Below are 12,954 nucleotides of genomic sequence, written 5' to 3'. Positions count from 1 at the left end.
CAAAAATTGTTCCTCAAAAGTCATAGTTGGCAACTGGTTCTTTCATAAGTTTCTCAACTCGCTTCCACTTCTCTGGGCAGAGAGTTTTCAGCTCTTGTTCCACTTGACTGGGCAGACGCCACATTGACTTGTTGGTCTTGGTGTCAAGGAAGAAGACACGCCCTTTGGTAGTCTCGCCCTCGGTGTCCCGGTGCATCATCCAGGACCCGATGAGCGTCGACTCCTCCATGTAGAGTCCACAGGAGCACTTCATGCGACTTAGCTGGCAGGTTTCCTTGTCCACCTCCGCGCACAGCCGGAGAATCAGGTCCAGCTGGTCGGACTCGACCTTGTCCACACGGGAGTACAGGTGACGGGTCTCGGCGTAAATGGATCATGGACGGATGGAAGAGGCATAGGCGGTCGCTCGTCGATTGACGACTTCTTCTGCTCGGGGGAGAGACGTGGTGGTCTACCCCCTGGCATCGGGGGAAGGGCTTGCTTGGCTCTACTACTACTACCACTGCCACTACCACTACCACTAGGAATGGCTCTGGTCAGATAGAGATTCTTGTGTTTGACAGCGGGAAAGGGGCACCTTGAGAAGTGATGGAGGAGCTCCGCCAAACTGGAGAACTCCTCTGTGCTCTGGATGATGCACACGTTTCCATGGCGCTGGTGCACCTTGATGTGGTAGATGTTTTTGCGGTCAACCCTGTCATGAGGATATGAAAAGGAATAAAAAAGATATGTCAACATAGCATGTATTTCTCCAAGTATTACGTAAGTGATCACTGAGCACTGTAGTCAGTTTGTCTAATTTGAGAATACAGTTAACAAATCTCTTTAAAGTTCCTGCAATATCCCATGCAATTATAATCTCTACACACATCTGTGTATCATTATGATTGACTCATCTTACATTTGCATGTTTCTTTCATATTTCATCATGATGAAATGAATTGATAAATACGAATAAAAAAAGATACCAAGGAAATTATGATTTTGTTTACTGAGAGATTGTGATGATGGTAAATTTAATGTGTATTTTAGGGAGATATTGGTGCATTCCCACCACCAGTTGCGGTTTCTTTTCTGTGAAATACATAGACTGTTGATCTGCCCAGAGAAGTCAGAAAATTAGGTACAAACAATGTATGTATCTCAATACAAGAATAATTATTTCATAGACAATCAGATATTGCCATGGCAACAGATCTACAATCTCTGTTCTTCCCCCTGTGTCAGTTACTGTCTATTTTTTGACATAACCATGCATGTCTTTGCTGTTTCTTTCCACTTCTTTCTTTTTTTATTCTCCTTTTTTTCTTTCTGTCTATCTTTCTACAATCCTTTCCTTCATTCAGGATTTCATTTTTCCACCTTTTTCTCACAATTTCCAGTAACCAACAGAAAACTGTGAACAGTCTGCTTACATACTATACAACCAACTCAACAATCATGTAATCAGTTTGACTTAGTGTACAGTTTTGGCATATGTACAGTCCTATCAGCACAGAATAATAGGGAGCTTTAGATTTTGACGCGCGGATGTGTGAGACGACGAGTGCGCTAGACGTTCTCCTCTCCCCTGCGTCGGGTAGAAAAGTAGCTTTAGATTACGCTGGGACGCAACGTATAAAAAATAAAATCACGCCCCCATATGATCGGTGCATGAAGTAGCTCTCTACGTTGCAAACTGTGCAGACGTAAAAATAGCCCAGTACGCGTAGTGAAAAACTTAGGCGACGCAAGCTAAAAATAGATCGACATGACGCGCGCTTCTGCGCACGCTCAGACCATGTTTTTTTCCTTTGAACATCCATGCGTCTAAAATCTAAAGCTCCCTAATAATGGTCGTGTAGACATTGGCAGCTGCAGTTGCAGGTGCACCTATCAATTGTATGAAAAGGTTGCACTCATCACATTTACACCAGAGCTACTTGCCTGACTTCCATCACTGAATAGCAATTGGTATCAGGGCAGTATACTTGGTACATTAGAAACTCTTGTCAATTGGTTTCAGGAGGATGCATGTACAATATATTCCTATGTCAATAATTAGTATCAGGGGGATATACTATTTACATTTGATTCCTTTATCAGTTGGTTTCAGGCAAATTTCGATTCTTACAGTTGGAATTAGGGGGATATTCATTACATTTTTATGGGCAATTGGTATCGAGGGGATTAATATGTCAACTGGTTTCAGGCGGATATACATTACATTCAATTATGTAAATACTTGGAACTGGGGGATGTACATTTTAGATACTTGTGTAAGTTGGTGTTATGTAGACATGCATGAAAATTTCGTGATTTGCACCTCATGACCTTTCTTGCCGCATGAAATTTTCACAAATTGCCAGTGGCATCCAATGCATATTGTGTAAGCAAGAACTTTCGCATGCTTTTTAATTTCGCGGATGTTGCCGCTCGCGAAATTCACAAAATTAAAATGCACACGAACATTCCTCGTTTTACAGTACAATAGATTCTTATGTCATCGTAGTTGACAAATTCACAAATTTCTTATTTATTATGAGTGCAACAGACTTAGCTAATCGTAGCCTATCTCAAGATATATCAGTTTCTTACACTTTAAATACATGCACACTGAGGAAGACCTTAAAGGACAAGGTATGAGGGTTGAGTGAATGCAGCTATATTAGTAGAACACATCAGTGAGAGTTTGAGGAAAGTTGGACAATCTGTTCAAAAGTTATGAATTTTTGAAGTTTCTGCTCAGTCACGGCTGGATAAGAAGACTACTATAGCTTGTGATGTCACATGTGTACAACGATATAAAGAAAGAATAAAGAAAATTCAGCATATTTCCATTTTTCTCGCATAACAAAAGTACATTAGACTTCTCTCTTTCAGAAGGCAGGGGGAATAATATTACCCTTAACATACCGGTACGTCAGTAGCAAGTCGAAGAAATGTGCACTTTCTTCAAAAAGTAAAGTTTTGTGAAATTCTCTCTTTATTTTCCTTATATAGTTGTACGCATGTGACATCATACACTGTAGTAGTCTTCTCTTCCAGCAGTGACTGCGCAGATACTTAAAATATTCGTAACTTTTGAACGGATTGTCCAATTTTCCTCAAACTTTCGCTGATGTGTTCTACTAATATTGCTGCATTCTCTCAATCCTTATGTATATGAAGGTGGACTTGTCCTTTAATGTATGCCAGGAGGACAGAAAATTAACACATTTCAATGTCCCTCTTGGCTGCCTATGAAAAGTTTGAAAACTCTGAAAAAAACTTTAGCACAATTTAGTCTTATATGCTCCCGAAACTACAGTGTGTATACATTTAAATAGGAGAATTTTCCACATTGCTGGGTTGCAAAAGTGCAGCCTTGTAGCAGAAATAGGGACGTGAGGTGTGAGACACTGTGCTGATCTCAAACAGTATCACTTCCTTCCTGGCTCCACCGTTCTAAACTCGTCCAATTAGTACAGACAGCACTTGTGCATGTGACTTGTCTTGTTTATTGCGTACCAATTCATGTTAAACTTTATGAACCCACAGACAGACATTACAGCAGAGATTGGCTTCCGTTCCGCACAGTGGCGTAGAAAGATGTCATGTGAGTTGTCACAGAAACATCTATTTCTGAGAACTCCATCAGATTAGCACAGCAAATGCTGTTTGTGCAATAACTTGTACCAGTATCATGTTTATTCTGGGTTTCAATGTATGTTTTAGGGTAGGGTACAAAACATAAGTTGGATGGAATTATAACAAGCTGTAATTCCTTAAACGAAAGGAAGAGTTTTCCAGCGAAACCCGAAATTGTTTTTTTGCAAACATCATTAAATGATGCAAATTTTACAGATGAAATCAGGAACCTTCACATCTACACAAGCACAAAAACCACAGACACACAAATATTGATGTAAACACCATCAATATTTGATGTTTACAATGAATGAACTTCCTGGATTTTCTTTGTTAAGTATCAACACAGGCTAAGCAACAGGGTATTTGTATGTTTTAAGTAAAAAGAAACAGTGTACATGGACAAAATCTGCAAAAATTGATTTTAGAACTTTTCTATAGGAGTTTTCTTTGAAGCTATAAAGAAGTTACTACTTGTCTAAGTTATAAAATACAGTACATCCCACAAACAATTTCCAATTTTCACTTACATGTATGTGATCACGTATGTGATCCAACTTGCGGTCTACTAGTACATTGTGCTTGTGGTATAGTGATCTGAAGTGCAATAACAATCCAACCATTGAAACACTGAAGCAAAGCTTTGACACAACAAGGAATCCTACGGAATTAAAAATGGAAACAATGCTCCCCAACTGACAACACCATAAACTCTTTACCTATCAATTTATGCAATTCAAACTGTGTGGATTTTCCTTTGTGTGTGTGTGTGTGTGTGTGTGTGTGTGTGTGTGTGTTAAATAACCATTAATAATTTTTTTATCACTGTAATGTACATATGTCCAAAACAATAGAAAATAGGAAAGTTTAATGGTCCATTCAGAATTATGTTTAGTTTTTGCCAAGTTTTTGCCAAGGACCTGATAACAAGCTTTTACATTACAGCTATTCCAAACTATTCCAAAGTATTACGGTAATCAATTGACGCATCCATTGGAGGACTCTGGCTGTCTTTCTCTCTCAGTGTTTGCATGAACCTCTTCGGATGGCCTCTCCTGATTGGTTGTGATTTTTGCTATCAATTGCAGATAGCACAATTTGATAATTCCAAGATTGGGTGTAATTTAACGAAATTCAAACAGATTCTGGGTCTTGGCTTTTGGTATGGGTTTACCTAGTCTTACACAAAGACCCTCTGCCTGCTCTTCTTGCAATCGCTATGTACAGTGAGAGGGTCTTTGACAAAGACTAGAAAGCACCCTGTTAATTGACTCTTTGCACTTACACAATGGAAATCACCAGGACGTCTGGTTGTGAGTTGCTTTTCCTCAGCAGATATGCTCCCCTTTTGTCGAGGTAGTACTTGAAGATCTTATCCTCCTGGTGAAGTGTGTTGGAAGGTGACGAGGAGAGGATGATGATTAATCGAGGGGAAAAAGAAGGGGTGAGACAGCAAGATTATAATGACATTAATGACTATACACTGACATGATACTACCAGATGAACAAACTGGAATGTACAATCAATGCTGCAAGAGTTGCAACAGTTTTATGCTTTCATGTAAAAAATTCAACTCTCCGATCTGTCAAATATTGTTCCCTAGAACAAATTGTAATAAATTGTTCCCTAAAACATTCAATTGTTCCCTAAAAACATTTTTATGCATAAAATACACATATTTTCATCCATCAAGTGAGTGGTATATACATTGTAAATCATGAGACAGCAGCATCATCATTCACATAGCAGGTTGAGGAATTTGGGATTTTTATAACCTGTAAATTGGCTACAACAACAAACTGAAATCTCCTCATCCCATAAAAATAAGCCTGAAAAAACAACAATAAACAAACAAACAAAACAATATGTATCCTTATTTGTACTGATCCCATTCGCATAAAGAAACCATGACAAAGAATTAAGAAACGACACTTTGAAATTACTATACCAAATGACTTAAATTGGCATTCTAAAGTTTTCCTGACATCACATACAATCAGCAATTTTAAAATCAGCTTAAATACACATGATACACAGGAAGCTCTGTTTCTGTGAGCAATGGATTGGGAAATAAGTCTGATGCAAACACAGACTTGAATGATAACTTGTTTTATATATTTAGCACCAGTCAAAGGATCTTCTAAATGTGATAACATCTTTTCTAATGTTCTTATGTGTTTGTCATTTTGATGTGCATGGGGAGAATATTTGTATGATCCATGTCTACAGAAGAGCATTTTATATTCTAGTGCAAATATTGTTCACAAATAATCATTTACTGTGAAGCAAGATATTTTCACAGCATAAAATTTTCGTGGATTGGAGCCGAGGCCTTTTTCTTGGTATTAGATTTTTACGAATTGCCACTAGCATTCAATGCATTTCTTGTAGTGTAGACAAGACCTTTTGTGCACATTTTAATCTAGCAAATCTTGGCTCTCACAAAATTCACGAAATTAAAATGCATAAGAATATTTCTGGTTTTACAGTATTTTGCCAGAACAGCAGGCCAACACAAAGGCCATTTCTGATACAGGAGATTTAATCAAACAATGCAATTTCCTGATCTAATATGCATCTGTGCATTGATCGATGGTTTATATGATATCCAAAAACAAAATAAACAACCAAAAAAAAAAAGGAAAAAAGGATCCAGAAGTATACTAGTCACTGTGAACGTTTTTCCTCTACAGCTAAGTATGCTCAGAGAGAAAATACTGTGAAAATGAAAAGGAAAGTAAGTGCTGAAACATTTTCATGATTTAAATTCATCCCTTCTCATATAGCTTTGTCTCTTCCTATGGATACCTTTGAGGTGTGCGGGTCTTGTATAACCACATGGTTCTAAATGGCTGACATGACAAAGGTAAAGTACATGTATCTACAATCATCTTGGACATGACATCATACTGCCTCCAATTTCAACCTCAATATTACCACATACTGTAACATTCATCTGTTAGTTTGTTAGTTTGTTTCTTTGTTTTGTTTTTGTTTTTTGGGGGGTATTTTCATTCATTTTCTATTATTGATATCATTAATTCACATTTATGTATGTATGTATGTATGTATATATGTATTTATATATTTATTCATATCTATTTACATTATTTATATCTATTTACATTATTGCTACTATTTTTTGCATAAGTTCAAAGTTGCAATGTGGATGTTTACCTCACTATTGGTCAGCTTTCCATGGTAGCAGTCCATCTGCTGGGCACTGTCAAATATGGTTTGCCTGGCTGGAAATGGGGGCATCAGGGCATCCCTCCCAAACACATCTCTTGCCATGATAGATTAAACAGTTCTTCTCCCCCTGTCTCCTCCTCCTATGCTGTAACAGAACAATAGCAATGGTACAAAGATATAATTAAAAACGAAGACCAGTCTTTATTACTAAATCAATAAACATCAACAAATACCACTTGACATATAATATATAGAACCAAGCCTTGAGGTTTGAAAAAGAATTGAAGTTAGTTGAGGACATAATCATATTACTAACCCCAAAAAGGAACTGATAATCTATTTGTAAAGAAGATAAACAATGCACATACTGTTTTCATTCAACAATATCAATCAGTCCAGTTCTTGCCGATTTTACATAATGTGAACTTGTCGTTTCCCACTTTTGCTTCTTTTCTTCCTTTTGCACACTGTGAGTGTGAGGAACATTATTATGATCATCTAGATACATAGTCCCAAGATGAACCGACTTGGCCTGGTGCGGTAAAAATACAGTCTGGAAATTAGTGGACAGCTACAGCATGCAGACTTCTAGTCTACTAGTACCTGAAGTTCACATTATCAGTATTTGATTAAATAGTATGATTTCTTTCTTTTTTTTTTACATTTGTTGCACTGCTTAACAAAGAAAATATTGTAAGTCTTTGAATAATGCCTGATAATTGGCCAAATGGGTGAGCCTTTCACGCATTAGTATTGAATGTACGGTCTGATTCAACGAGCTATAAAATGTACAAATGTAGCATGGATCATGAACGAGGCAAGAGTTCCATATGGACACCCCCAAAAAAAAACAAAACAAAACAAAACACTAAAAATGCCGCTACGGCGACTGGTGTATGCCTCCGCAATAATGCATGGTTCTCCTAATAGGTCTAATAGTACAATGTGTTGACAATGTGTGATGACAGTTTCACACAATTGGCAAAATATTAAAATGACAGGTTTGCCACAAGTGTGCTGAATGTTCACTTTCCTAGAACTAGGTTCAATTGGATGAATGATCAAAACGTCAGAGTGCAGGTATTTGGGGGAACTGATGATTTTTACTTGACTTTTGACCCTTTTATAAGTTTATGCATTGAGTAATTTTCAAGGTATTGAGAAAAAGTATAATTTCAGTATCAAATGGTAAAATAGTATTATCTAAACCTGGCCTTTGACCTTTGACCTCACAGTTCCAAAGAGAATCACTGTTAGGTAGAACATGCATAAATATGTAAGTTTCATGATAATACCTTGAGTTACTTTTGAGATATGGAGAAAGAAGTGCAATTTAGCACTTTCACTTGACCTTTGACCTTTTGACCTTTGACCTTTTGGCAAGAAACTTCCCACAGAATATATATTGGGTTATACATGCATACATCAAGTTTTAAAAAAAAAATCCTCAGGCATTGCATAAATATAAGGAAAATAGTGATATTTTGAGGAGTTGACCTTGACCTTTGACCCATGACCCCCAACTTCCCTAGATAATCACTGCCCATCAGTACATGCATATATACTAACTTCCATGAAGATTCCTTGAACCATTTGCGAGATATGGAGAAAAACATGAAATTTCAACCTTTTTTCACAAAATAACCTGTGACCTTTGACCCCGCGACCCTAAAATCTAAACAAAGTATTATCCCCCCAGGTTATACCCTCATATACCAGTTTGATGTAAAACCACCACACGGTTCTTGAGATATCGACAAAAACAAAACGGGACGGACGTACGTACGGACGGACGGACAACCCGAAAACATAATGCCTCCGGCCACTTCGTTGGCGGAGGCATAATGAAAAATGGGGAAAAAATTAAGTGATATGTATATAAAGTGATATATGATTAAATTTCAGTGGCTTTATTTAAATAATTTAGGGTTAGTATCTTGTTGGTTAGGGTGAGGGTATTAAACGTTGATCTCAGTGTCCTCGGGTAATGCGGACCCCGGAGTTTTAGATTATTGGGGCATACATATGGAACTCTTTCCATGAACGAAAGTCCTACCTGCCACAGAGTAAAATTTTGTGTAACTTTCCCTTTAACTATCTTGCCTTCTTGTCTAGCTAGACCTAGAGGCCTACAGTGCTACTGTAGTCATTCGTCTCTGCACACGACAGTGCAAACACAGTTGGTCGAACCTCGAGCTCGGTTCGACGTTTTCACTCCTCAATCCTCAGACCTCAGTCGTGACAAAAAGCTCATTTGTTTATGTACAGATTAGGCAAGTTGAAGATTTAGTCTCATGTGTGATCAAGGTCCACATGCCACACAAACACCTGCATCCTGAGATTTTCTTTGAGCTCCATGATCATATATATGAGGCGCTTGTTTATCATTTCACGCGTCACGGAACTTCGGACAAAACCAGACACAGATAATAAGGAACGGGACTGTAAAATGACGAATTGACAGTGAATATCACTTCCTGAAAGAGAATACAATTTTCATTTATCACGAAGTAGAATGAATAGTCCTTTTACTTACCTACTCAGATTTATGATATGGTTCACTTGAAATAACGCAAGTAAACTCGGATTTCATGAAAACGATCTGTTTACAGCGAGTGCTGCGTACGATGAGAAGACGATACCCTTTACAATACGGCCTTACACCAGCCGGTCGCAAAAAATCTGTCTGAGAAGATTCGACTGCCACTGGTCACTGTTTATGCATGCACTGTACATAATGAGAGAAGCTGTCAATATTTAGTGCGTCATGTTCTATTTATAACATGTCAGGGTACTCCCAGTAGGTCGGGTATTTCGACAAGGGGCCATTTCGGGTATGTTGGGTTATTATAGTGTAACACTTCGGTGAAGGAAGATGTTCCTTATGGGTTGTCAAGACAACAACAGCCAATGGCAACAAGTGTAAAAACAAACAAACAAGCAAACATACAAACAATTCAACAATCAATCAATCAAAACAAAAATGAACCGCAGAGAAGATGACTTCTTCCAATTTCAATTCTTCATATGGTTTGCACCAAACCACAGAGATATAAAAACAATCAACAAAGCTCATTACCATACATGAGGTCAATGACTTGGCAATTACAATTTCCACCATTAGAATTGCTTGAGGCTTTTTTACAGGTGTATATAACATTATGATTATATCAACCTGATGCAAGGAAAAAGAATGATTTTAATGGTATGGCATCTTAAAAGAAAAACAAAGATGGAGAAGTGAAGATTTGTGTTCAGATTTGTGTAGGAGATTTGAGAGGCATGGGTTCATCCTCATCTTGTTCAATTTGCATTTGCCTTTGTTTTTTGTTTGTTTGTTTGTTTGTTTGTTTATAAACAGCACTTTCTTGAAAACACCTGAAAAAGTTTAATCTATGTTCAGATTTAGGCCTAATGTTTAATTTCAATAAAACTTCTACCAGTATGTTTTCTCGATATGGCAAGTCACTTAAAAAAAACAACAACTAAATAATAATAATAATGATGATGACAATAATAATAATAACAACAATAACAACAGCTACAATAATAAGTACAACATTGGTAATGCACCATCTAGTGACCTATTCTGAAGCGCAGAGGGATATATAAAGAGAATAACATACATTGTACAGTTGTACATAATCTCTTCATTTTTTGAATAAACATCACAGAATATGCACAATTTCTCTCCATGCTCACCCTGACTTTAATAGAATACTACGATGTACGTTCAGATTCGAAATAGAGAATTGTCAAAATTTTCATTGAAAAGTAATGTTTATCAATATCACACTGGCAGATTGGATTATGTGATGAACTCACAAGTCCATCATTGGGAGTACACACACACACACACACACACTATTTTTATATTCTTTATTTGAATTTCATCCGATATCAAGCTCATTTTCACAATGAAATTAGTTTGAACAAGAATAAGCAGCCGTATTCTTCTCACTTGTGCTGCTGAATCACATTCTTTTTTTTAAATATACATTTTTCTTTTTTTTTGCAAAACAAACCATGTTTGTTGTATATAAAAAAGTGATATAAAAACTCTGCATAATTCTAAGAAAAAGCTATCTTAAATCAACCTGATGAAACTAATCAATATCTGCTTCATAACAATAACACTTGTGCTGCTGAATCATATTGTTTTAACATGTAACACACACACACACACACACACACACACACACACACACACACACACACACACACACACACACACACACACACAATCGAGGACCTACAAACATGTACCCCTACATGCAAAAGCATGCAAAAGCAGACCGTTTGGAATGGTCTGCGAACCGAGGACGTCCTCGGTTCTCTGTGTGTCCTCGGTTTAAATGTAAAGTTCGTATATGTGTCCTCGTTTTACACCATGGGTAAGTGCACACACACACACACACACACAAATGGGAGGGGGGGGGGTTGTTACCAACAAGGAAATAATTACTTTGATCTGTAAACTGGCAGTCATAACTAATCCCCTCTCCCATCCCTGATCATTGCAACACACCAAAAATTGTTCATGTACTTCCATAAAACTTGGATTCAGTCTAATTTGATGAAATTGACCATTGCTTAGGTTATTTTACTCCATTGATCAAAAACCAACAAGAATATGGTGTAGAATTTGTGCTGTAATGGGCCAATTGATAACTGAATGCTATAGCCAGATAATGTAAAATGGGAATGGAAAGAAACAAACAAACCCTGCCAGATACTGTTTTCAGTAAATAATCACCTTAGTTCTGATTGTTCATTAAAGATATGAAGGTACGTATCTATTGATGCCATGTTGGGCAAACCTCAGGGAAACCTATAACGTGCCATAGGGGATTGTTCCCACAATTCTCTGTGATTGAAGTGTGCCAGGGAATAGTACGACACCCTATAGGGAGTCCTTCACACAATTCTCTGTGACTGATCTGTGCACACAGTGCCCTGGACATCAAAATATAATGCCTATTCAAAACCACTTCACAAACTTGTTCAGTGAGAGGTGGAAACCAGCCCTCGTTAAATGACCAAGTGCGGAGACATTTTCAGAGTGGGCCAATAAATGTATGTGGCCTTGTCAAAAAGTAACTTTGCAGGTCTGGAGAATATTCCACAGCATGTAATCGAAACTGGCTAATGAGGAAGGGCAACATATTGCTTCTAGTGGCAAGCAATTAAAGGTCCAGTTTACCTTTCGGAGCAGTCATTTGAAAACTGTTCAAGATATCGCCTTTCATGCATAAGTGTAGGTCTGTTGTACCACAAAACATCCTTCCATATAAAAGTTTTGCAATAAAGCCTAAGATATAAGGAGATGTTAGTATTTTTCTCAATAAACCGTAGCGGTATACAGTTTAGTCTGGAAACATTTTTATCATATCTATTGTTCACATTTTGTATATTTAACAACATTAGCATCGATTTTACTAATTCAAATTTTCGCAGTGGTTGTTTCTATCCCTAACTCACATTTTAGAACTATTTCAAAGCACTAATGCTGGTTTTTGTTTCATCTGCAAAAGGTAAATTATGCCTTTAGGCTTTAGCAGAGCGATTGAATGTTACGGTACGAGGGTCATTTACAGATGTATACACACACGCACGTACACATTTTTTTCCCCTCTCTCCCTTCTCTTTATCCTCTTTCTTTCACTCTACAACTATCTTCATACTCTCTCAAAGTGCTCTCAGTTTCAGTTTAAGGGAAAGGTAATACAGTGTACTCCCATCATAACGAAGTCCTCGAGTCCGCCGTTTTCTTTCGTGATTATGAAACTTCGTTATAACCCAACAGCAGAGTACTGTATACGCCATATATTTCGCGAGTCTAAATTTTCACGAATCCAGAATTCCCGACGATTTCGCGAGTGGTTAAATTCGCGATTGTGGAGTCCTGTACTGAACGGAGAAGTGTACACACGTACGTCACAATCGCATCGGGATCAGAGTCAATATTTCCATGTGTCTTTAATTTCGCGAATAGCACCTGACTCGCGAAATTTGTGAAAATAAAAACCTTGCGAAATATTCGGCGTATACAGCATACATTTTAAACATATATGAAGATGATCATTTTGGAACCCGAATTATGATTTTGTTGTAACAGGAATTTCGTTACAACCTGTTCGTTCTAACAGGAG

At 37.5% G+C, this 12,954-nt stretch overlaps 1 pseudogene; it reads right to left on the bottom strand.

Annotated features, from left to right (window-relative positions):
- Positions 1–13: 13 nt before the first annotated feature.
- LOC139714343 (uncharacterized) lies at positions 14–6,932 on the bottom strand (annotated as a pseudogene).
- Positions 6,933–12,954: the final 6,022 nt, after the last annotated feature.

The sequence above is a fragment of the Diadema antillarum genome, unplaced genomic scaffold (assembly GCF_040938485.1).
Source record: "Diadema antillarum isolate AM-2024a unplaced genomic scaffold, OU_Dant_1.0 seq00002241_RagTag, whole genome shotgun sequence".
Lineage (NCBI taxonomy): Eukaryota > Metazoa > Echinodermata > Echinoidea > Diadematoida > Diadematidae > Diadema > Diadema antillarum.
Note: the sequence above shows the minus strand (reverse complement) of the source record. Positions and strands in the feature narration are given on the sequence as shown.